The following is a 10,039-nucleotide window of genomic DNA, read 5'->3' as shown; positions in this document are numbered from 1 at the left end:
AATCTTGAATGAATCGTAAAGATCCATTCTTCTTAGGTACGGTAAACCATCGGTTGGAATATGGAGCTGAAGATGGCTCCAATATTCGCATTTTTATCTTTTCATTTAAAAGTTCCAATAACTTAGGCAAATGAGCCTTTGGAACCGGAATTGGTTTAAGATTCCAAGGCACATGTGGGACCGTAAAAATTACCATTGGTGCCACAATGCTTGGATCCACACAGCCAATTTCATGTGGCTGAAATGAAAAGGATTTACCATGGTTCTTTAACATCTGCATGAAGATTTTCTTTTTAGTCGGCAAGAGGAAAGAGTCTTCACCAATTTTCAGCTTTTGTAGACTTTTTCCTGTAAACTGGTGACCAATATCTTTAGGATCACGAAGGCTTGGTTGTTTGGATACCCTTTCTGTCAGTCCTTCGCTTTCAAGTGGTAGAGGAGTAGCTACTGGTTTGACCTTCTTATCAACTGTTTTATACTTTGTTTCTACTCTTGCTTCATCCTTGTTTGGCTGTCCAAAAGCTTCATAATCTGCAAATTCTTGAATTATGTCATACATATCCAATGTACATACTTGTATGGATTGATTTTCAGCTTGATTTTCTGCCTGAACAGCTATATAAATTTCAGCCATTGTATCATTATAATTCAGCCCATAAAATAGCCCTGAAATTTCTTCATCTTTAGGTAAAACATCAATTTGCTTCAGCTCTTGCTCCATATGGCTTAAATACTTTCTTTCAGCCCTGTTCATGACTGAAAACTGTTTATAACAGCCCACACCATTGGCTGAAAAAACCTATAAATCAGCTTTTGACCTTGCCTCCTTCATATGTGGAGGCAATTTTTTACGACATGATGCACTGCCATAGCCTCTACTTATAACAGCGCTACTCGAAAACCCTTAAATTCTCGAGCATTAGGAGGAACACGATGATCTCTCAATTGATCCCTATTCCGATGGTGATTAACACAGACAGTTAGAAATTGAACAGCTTTATCATTATCCTTGCTTCTTATTCGAGCATATGATGAACCATCATCAAGAGCCTTTGTCTCTAAACGAGACTCGGAAATAAATGGTTGTCCAAGAATGATAGGATAACTGCAGGAATCTTGAACAAAGAAATGAAATTCATCTTTTACATTACCAATAGTAACTTGTACATAAGGACACGTTGCATAAAGATCGCCAGAAGAGTTATTGGCTGCCTTCATGCGCCATCCTGGGTCCACATCAATGAGCCATCCACCATTCTCATATAAACTTCTTGACATAACATTAATTTCCGAACCATGGTCTATAAGGGCAATGCATGGAGTTTCTTTCTCACCAATTTTAACAACAGTTTCAGTAGTCACCCTTGCCCAATGGGTACGGGAATAGTGACTACTAGGAATAAAGTGAGTTTCACTTTCTTCTTGCATGTTGTGAAGAAGAGTCTCTTTCTTATGTATAGGCTGCACTTTAGATTGAGAAGTTCCCACCATTATGGCTTCTTCAGCTTCTGCTTCATAAATATCTTCATCTTTGGCTTCTATGGCTGCAATCAATTCTTTGATTGCCTCTAATCGAATCCCTTGAGTTTTCAACTTCTCTTCATCTTGCAAATACACATGAAGTACTTGCAAAAAGGCATGTACAGATTCTTCAGTTTCCTCACCAACATATTGTCTTTTTCGTTTAATTACATCAATTATTACATCATGAAATAGAATTTCACCTAATGTAAATTCAATTCTACTTCCAAGAATCCTTTCTTCTAGGATCCGTTTAAGATCCGTTGCGGTCTCTATGTCAGACTGCAACTTGTAACTGGGATGTTTGCTTTTTCTTTTTCCTTCTGTCTTCTTTGCTTGAGGGGCATCTCCCATGTCAAATTCTGGTGGCGGCGGATTTTCAGCAGCCTTCTGTTGGTCTGGTTTACTTCTTGTTATACGTTTAGCCGGTCCTGAAGAAGAAGGACCAGTAACATCTTCATCTCTTCTTCTCTTTTCTTCTATCATGGCTTCTTGATTATTAATTTCAGCTAACCAGGCAAAAGATGAAAATGAATCCACAGGCTCGGATCATCCGGTTCTCCCTCGAATACATTGATTGGCAGTGGTTAAATCATCCTTAGTTGTCTTGCCTTGCTCCATGTGTTCCAAGGCCTGCGTCCACACTTTAGATTTTGCATTAGTTTTACATGCTTTAACAATTTCATTAGTTGGCTCAATTTGCAACCCATAAGTTGCAGTATCAACAGCTGCATAGGCTGTTCTTGTTGCCAAATCCTCCAATCTTTTCTTCATGCCACCGTTGCCGAAGTTTGACTCAAGAGGAAGCCCAGTTTCGGTTGCATGAATTTTACCATCCTTCCAAAAGACTAATTTTTGTGCTTCAGCTTCACGGAATGCACCGCACTCCCTCTTGTCATGCTAAAGGCTATCACACCAAATGCAGCATCTTTTGAAGCCTTCTCGTGCAGGCCTTTGAGTAGTTGACCGACCCCTTTCTTCTACTTTTACATCAAGCCTTTCTACTTTAGAATTAATTTCTATTAAATTAAGATGGAGATCCCGCATGCTTTTAATTAGCTCGTCCATGACATCCTTCTTTGGAGAAGGAACAACAGAATTTCTTGATTGCTCGGCCATTGAGACAGGAGGTCGAGAAACTGGAACAGACTCCTTCATAGATTCAGTTGTTGTAGGGGTTGATCCCCATCTTAGGCGCAATCGCTCTCTTCGAGCAATCATAATAACTGCTTAAGTGACATCACTCCAAGCAGTCTTCAATCCCGACTCAGAGTCAGGGTCTTCAAGTCGGTCAGTCAATTTCTCCTGAAGAGAAGAATCTGCAACTTTTAAAAATAATTCAATCTTTTGACCTTCCATACCTTGTTGGTCATCAGGATCTAGTTGGGAAAATTTGCTTTCAAATTCTCGATGAAGAACAGTAGCGGTTAGACCCTTATTGGGCCTTTCGACCCATTCGATGAAGACTTTCTTTGTCATAAGGCCAGAGTCTTCAAGGAAAAATTCTTCTCGAAGAGCCTTCTTGAACACAGTCCATCCTGTTCAAAGAGTAGAGAGAGAGAAAGGGAAAGACTCCATATCCATGAGCCTTCAGGCTCTCAAGCTCATTCCTTCATTTCCGCACACTCTGAACTGAAAAGCACACACACTCAACAAGATAAGTGACCTAGTGTAAATGTAGACTAGACTGACTAACTCTAGTCAGGTCACTGACTGACTACTAACCCGACTTATTTAATGTAGTCACATGTAGACAGCTGTACACACTAGCTGTCATAGATGTCGGTCATAGATGAAGACACACTGACGGTGAGCTTGATTTCTAACACTCCCCCTCAAGCTCAAAAACAAAACTCAAATCATCTGCATCACTCCAAGTAGCTGTCTAAAGTGAATGAACTTACCTTTACCAAGTGATTTGGTAAAGATGTCTGCTACCTGGTCTTCAGTCTTCACATGCTCCAAGCCAATCTGATCTGCTAAAACCATTTCCCTGATGAAATGGTAGTGAACCTCAATGTGTTTTGATCTTGCATGATAAACAGGATTGCTTGCTAACATAACACTGCTCAAATTGTCACAGTACAGCTTGACTTTGCTGTCCAAGTGTACTCCCAAGTCATTCGGTAACTTCTGTAACCACTTAGCTTCACAGGCCGCTAAGGCCGCACCACGATACTCTGCTTCCGTACTGGGCAATGCAATTGTAGGCTGTTTCTTACTCTGCCAACTGATCATGCTACTACCCAATCCAAATGCATAGCCACTGATTGACCTCCTGTCATATGTGCAACCAGCCCAGTCAGCACCAGTGTACCCCATCAAGTCAAGGGTTTTCCCATATGCATAAAACAGCCCATGATCTGTGGTACCCTTTACATATCTCAGAATTCTTCTGACTGCATCCAAGTGTGGTTTGGGAGGCTTCTGCATGAACTGACTGATCAGCCCCACAGCATAACTCAAGTCAGGTCTAGTGATCGTGAGATAGATCAAGCTGCCTACCATCTGTCTGTACATAGTAACATTCTCAATCTCTGTCCCAACATCAATCTCCAGCTTGACATTCTGCTCCAAAGGCGTATCCATAGGCTTGCAATCAGCCATACCATATTTCTGTAACATGTCATGAGCATATTGCTTATGTAGCAGCCATATGCCTCGAGGTGTAGAAACAACCTCAATCCCCAAAAAGTATTTCAGCTCTCCAAGGTCCTTGACCTTAAATTCAGCCTGTAAACACATCTTTATTTCAGCAATCCCATTTTCATCATCTCTTGTAATGATTAAGTCATCAACATAGACAACTAGGAAAACATAGCCACTATCTGTCTTCTTCGCAAACAAACTATGATCAGCATCTCCCAATCGAAAACCATGTTGCTGTAAATAACTGCTGATGCGAGCATTCCATGCTCTGGGTTCCTGTTTCAACCCATATAATGCATTTTTCAGCCGACATACATGTGCTGGAAATTATGGATGTACATAGCCTTCAGGTTGTTCCATGTAAACCTCTTCCTGTAATTCTCCATTGAGAAATGGATTCTTTACATCCATCTGCCATAGTTTACAGCCTCTAGCTGCTGCCAAAGCAATCACAGTTCTAACTGTAGCCATCTTTGCTACAGGGCTGAAAGTCTCCTCATAATCAAGACCATACTGCTGCGCATACCCTTTTGCAACCAGCCTGGCCTTATATCTTTCCAATGATCCATCTGATTTACACTTTACCTTATACACCCACTTGCATCCAATAGGTGTTTTGCCCTCAGGAAACTGTACCAAATCCCATGTACAATATTCAACGAAAGCTGAATATTCCTCATCCATAGCAGCACGCCAATTCTCATTTGAAACTGCCTCATCAAACTTACTTGGTTCTCTAAAACCTGTTACTTTCGTCATATAAGCATAATGACGGGCTGAATATCCAGTGTAAGTATACCTGTCAATAGGTCGTCTGACCCTCTCTGATCTTCTGAGCTGTGGCTCACTGTGAGCTTGCCTCTCATGAGGCGGCACATAACGACTCTGTCTAGCACCTGGCGTCATAACAGACGGAATCCCCAATTCACTATCCAAGCTGTCACTGCTAGATGAATCATAACCTGCAGTGAGTGGACCTGTTACATCTTCAAAAACCTTTTCTTTTCCCTTATCTGTTCTCCCCCTCACTGACATATCCGTGTCAGTGGATGCAATAGTGCGACTCTGTAATCATCCTGTCTAAGGACTCACTGTAGATGATACATCACCTGTCTGACCAGTCATGGAAGTACTCTCTGATACCATGTTCAAAGAGTAGAGAGAGAGAAAGGGAAAGACTCCATATCCATGAGCCTTCAGGCTCTCAAGCTCATTCCTTCATTTCCACACACTCTGAGCTGAAAAGCACACACACTCAACAAGATAAGTGACCTAGTGTAAATGTAGACTAGACTGACTGCCTTAGGGATATACTAAATCATGCCTTCTTTCACTATGAGGGATGACTCCTCCACATAGTCCATTGAAGTGCCAATGAAGGGTTTTTGGTTAAGGAGGGGAGCTCTATACGATAAGCCAAGTCACCAATTCTCTTCAGAATCTGATAAAGGCCATACAATCTATGGGCTAGCTTGTTACTACTGCCATCCTTGAGAGGATAGTAACGAAACTTTGGTACTTTCAATAGGACCAACTCTTCCTCTTGGACTTCCATGTGCCTTGTCCTCTCATTAGCATAAGTCTTCATGTGATCTTGTGCTTTCCAAAGAATCACTTTACATTGCTAAAGCAAGGTATGTATGCACTCTAGCTCCTCTTTTCTCTGAGGGGTCATTGAACAAGACCATAGGGAGGGAAACCTTATACCCATATAGTGCCTCAAAATAAGAAACCCCAATGCTAGAGTGGATTGAGTTGTTGTATGAAGACTCAGTTAACAAGATCCACATATCCCAATTGTATTTTACATCATGGTAAAAGTGCATTGGATAGATCCCAAGCCATTTATTGACTCTCTCGATCTTACCATTCGTATAGGAGTGATATGCTGGGGTGATATGCTATGGATGGAGCAAGCTTGGTATCCATAGATGTGAAAACTATTTGCCAAAAGTTACCCATAAACTTAACATCCCTATCATACACTATGACCTATGGTAATCCATGCAAATACATGTCCCATGTATTAAGTGGCCAACTAGGACACGATATATTGAGTTTTGGTGGAAATAAAGTGGATATCTTTAGTGAGCCTACTAACTACCACATATATGTTATTCCATACTTTCTTAGTTATCATGGGTAGGTATGTAATAAAATCCATAGTTATATGTATTCATTTTTCTTTAGAAATAGACAAGGGCTACAATAGAGTAGTTGGTTTAAGCTTAGTGTCCTTGTTCCATTGGCATGGGACACAACTAGATACAAAATCCTTCACATCCCTTCATAGGCCCTTCTAATGAAAACTCTTAAAAATCCTATCATATATTTTGAAGACAAACAAGTGGGTAAGAATAAAGTATGTTATTGAATTCTTCATTGATTAAATCGTAAGAATCGAGCAAAATCAACCTCTCGCTATCATCATCGCGCCGCGTTTGGCCTGTCCGAGCGGTCGCTTCTGGGCCGAGTCCCAGAATCGGCCCTCGGCCCTCTTTCATTCGGCCCACTCGGCCCGAAACCCTAATCGGCCCTCGGCCCGAAACCCTAATCGGCCCTCGGCCCAGACCTACTCGGCCCATTCGAGAGTCGACCATTCAGACCATCGACTAATTCGGCCCTCGGCCCCCGTCCGAGCCAAGCCGTCCAAGCCATCCAAGCCATAGGATTCTGCCCTCGGCCACGTGTCATATTCGGCCCTCGGCCCAAGTGCCTCGGCCCGTTCGAGTGGCCTCGTCCGAATTGACCATTCAGCCTGTCGGAGCCAAACCTGTCCGAGTGACTTTGTCCGAGTCTGCGCCTCGGTCCGTCCGAGTCTACCCTATCCGAGTCACGAATTCGGCCCTCGGCCCGTCCGAGTGACCCACTCGGACCCTGCAATTTGGACCAGCTGGACTGAGTGTAAATTTTTATCAAACTCTCAGAAATTTGACCTGACCCGGCTAGAGGTCAGTAGCGCAAACTGTCAAAAGTCCTTCTGACGCTTAGAACTTGATTCTGGCAACGGAATAGACGAAATCGTAGGGAGCAGCCGCTTAGCAGCTTGAAGTAGGCAGCAGCGAGATCCAGAGACCTAGACCCAAAGTGCTGAGCAGTTAAAACCTGATTGGCAAAAAACAAACGAGACAACATATTAGAAAAACCCTGAACCCTATCAAGGCAGCCAGAAAATTGACCAACAAGCCTATCAGGCCCGAAACAAAGCGAGAGTGCGTAAGACGCTTCGAGATTGTTTGCTGCACTCACCTTGAATTTCCGCACTTGAATGCACTTAAGAAAATTGAAAGCCTGATTGAGCACAAGTGCACGAGAAGCGACACGCACACTGAGTGACCATAAATTGAGGATTGTATTCAAAAACTGAAGGAACTCACTTAGATAAACCACTCAAGGAACCCACCAGTAGGAGAGGATCCAAGACGTAGACAAACCATCAACGCGTGAAGTAGGACCAAGAAGGTGGCGTCAACGACGTGGATTTGACAAATCTACTCAACCTGATCGACAACTTGGTGGAGCACGACAACACGACTATGGCAAAAGGAGGCTCAGACAAAAGGTCTAATGAGGAACTGGACTTGAATGTCTTCCCGAAGGCTATTCAGAAGCAGCTTGTCAGCAGCTACAATGCACACGCCCGGTACGAGCACCGCGGCAGGACCGCAGATGCTATTATCGCAGACCTAGAGGAAGAGAGAAAACTAGCCCACAAGGCTTTGCAAAGCATAGTCGAATACAATAGGGACCAGCAGGCTAGGAGTCAACAAAGGCAAAGCACGGAGTTGCGTGAGGTATAGCGAGTGCTGAACTTAGCAAGTAGAAACCGAAGAGATCACGAGAGAGCCCTAGAAGGAGACTTGACATTGAACGAGCTTCTCATGAAGCGACTGCTAGATAACACGACAACAGAGCAAAGTGCCGCGGCACTAGTGACATCACTACTCGCAGGATTAGGAGCGAACCAAGGCTCAAAGAGCGAGTCTAAAATCCCTATTGTTGCCAAGCAACTCGACAAATACCAACCCCACGACGATCCATACAGCTTTGTAGAGCAGTTCGAGCAAGTCTACGAAGCCAACGGCCTCAACGACCTGGCTCAATGCTCTCAAGCGTTTGGGCTCTACTTAGGTGACAAGGGAAGGACTTGGTGTACACACCTAGATGCCGCACAATGAGCCAACTTCAATGGCCTCAAGGATCTCTTCATTAAGAGATTTTCCGAGCTTGGATACTCCAATAATCTGCTAGTACGCTTGATGAACGTCAAGCAAAAAGAGAAGGAGGACATTTGCGACTATGTAACCCACGTGAGGAGTCTCTTCAAGAGAATCCCTATGGGCGAGTGACCGACTGAAAGAGCAATTTCGACTGTATTCATCAGCGGAATTTGAGACGAGGAGTTATATAAGGCTTTGGTAGGCAATTCAAGCTTGCAGCGAGATGCGCTAGCTAGAGTGTTTGAGGAAGCCATCAGAGTCGATGATCAGCTGAAAGAGCGGAGCTCCAGGAGCTCGAACCTAGAAGAGACCAACTCGCGAAGCTCAGAGAGAGCGTCAGCCTCTAGTGAGCGATCAATCTCATCATCCCAAGATAAGGGGAAGGCCACCGAGATGAACCAAGACTTGGCTGATGTAAAGATGGAGTTAGCCAAGTTGCAAGACATGTTGAGACGACCAACGCACCCACATGTCCAATGCGTGTACTGTGGCGGAAACCACTTGCCAGCCGAGTGTCAAGACCCTAGTTCAAGACCTTGTGCTAACTGCGGTAGGTTCGGTCATGATGTCGCGCATTGTAGATTACCAAGAAGACTTCTGTACTCGCAACCCTACGGCCAGCCTTATCTACCGAACAGGCTGCAACCATTCTTCAAAAGGGGAGCCCCATTGGCCCTTCCTGTGCCTAACGACATTAAGCCAGCTATTCCTAGGATGGACATAAACCCTACTGGCATACCCAGACCACCTGGTCCTTACGTGATCCATCCACCGAGCACTACGTGGAAGAACCAAATGAGGAAGAAACTTACATATGCCGTTACGTCTCGCATGATGATGAGGGCAATGTTGTCCTCATGGATTATTGCCCCATGCCGGTGATGGCATTAGGAAGAGGACGAGGTAGAGGCCTAGGATGGCAGAGGCAGGATCCAATCACCTATTGGACTTGTGGTCACCCAAGTCATGTCTCATCATGCTACCTTGAAAGGGAGCAGCAAAACAGAGACAAGGCTGACCAAAGGTGTGCTGAGTGTAGAATCACTCATCTCTTCGTCGATTGCCCAAAGCGAAAGCTGTCTTCTAGCTTAGCCAACGTACCATTTGTCCCATTGGGGCTGTTTGGTGTCGAGAACCTCGATGGGGAGGCTACACCTATCCCATTGTGGGTCATGACCCATGCCCAAACAATGCAGGCCGGCATATCACTGCCAGGACCTAGCAACCTTGACACAGCTTCGACAGGGAAGAAAAGTCGCAGGCGGAAGAAGAAGAGGTTGGAAGCTAAAATTGCACTAAAAATGGAAAGTGCTACAACTCTGCCTGCTGGAAAGAAGGTCTCTGACGTAGAGGTAGAGACTTTAGTCCCTAAGACGGCCGAAAAGGGAAATGCTAAGGTAGGGGAATATCTGCATCCGAAGCGACAATTAGAGGCCATAGAAAAAATGAAGGAATGGGTGAAGGAGGCTCAAGAGCATCTAAAAGATGTTGAGCCCATCATAGAGGACGAGATCGATGATCGCTCTAGCATAAGCACGCCAATCTCACCTCCTCAACCAAGGTCAGGAGAAGCAACTACACCACAAGCAGTGCCACTAAGGCCAAGACTTGATGCTACAGGGCTGCAGATCAGTCCAGCCATTGGCCAG

This window comes from Lygodium microphyllum, chromosome 15 (assembly GCF_053477565.2).
Source record: "Lygodium microphyllum isolate KBCC chromosome 15, Lygodium_microphyllum_v1.1.10, whole genome shotgun sequence".
NCBI lineage: Eukaryota > Viridiplantae > Streptophyta > Polypodiopsida > Schizaeales > Lygodiaceae > Lygodium > Lygodium microphyllum.
The sequence above is the reverse complement of the archived record's forward strand: the minus strand, read 5'-3'. Positions refer to the sequence as shown.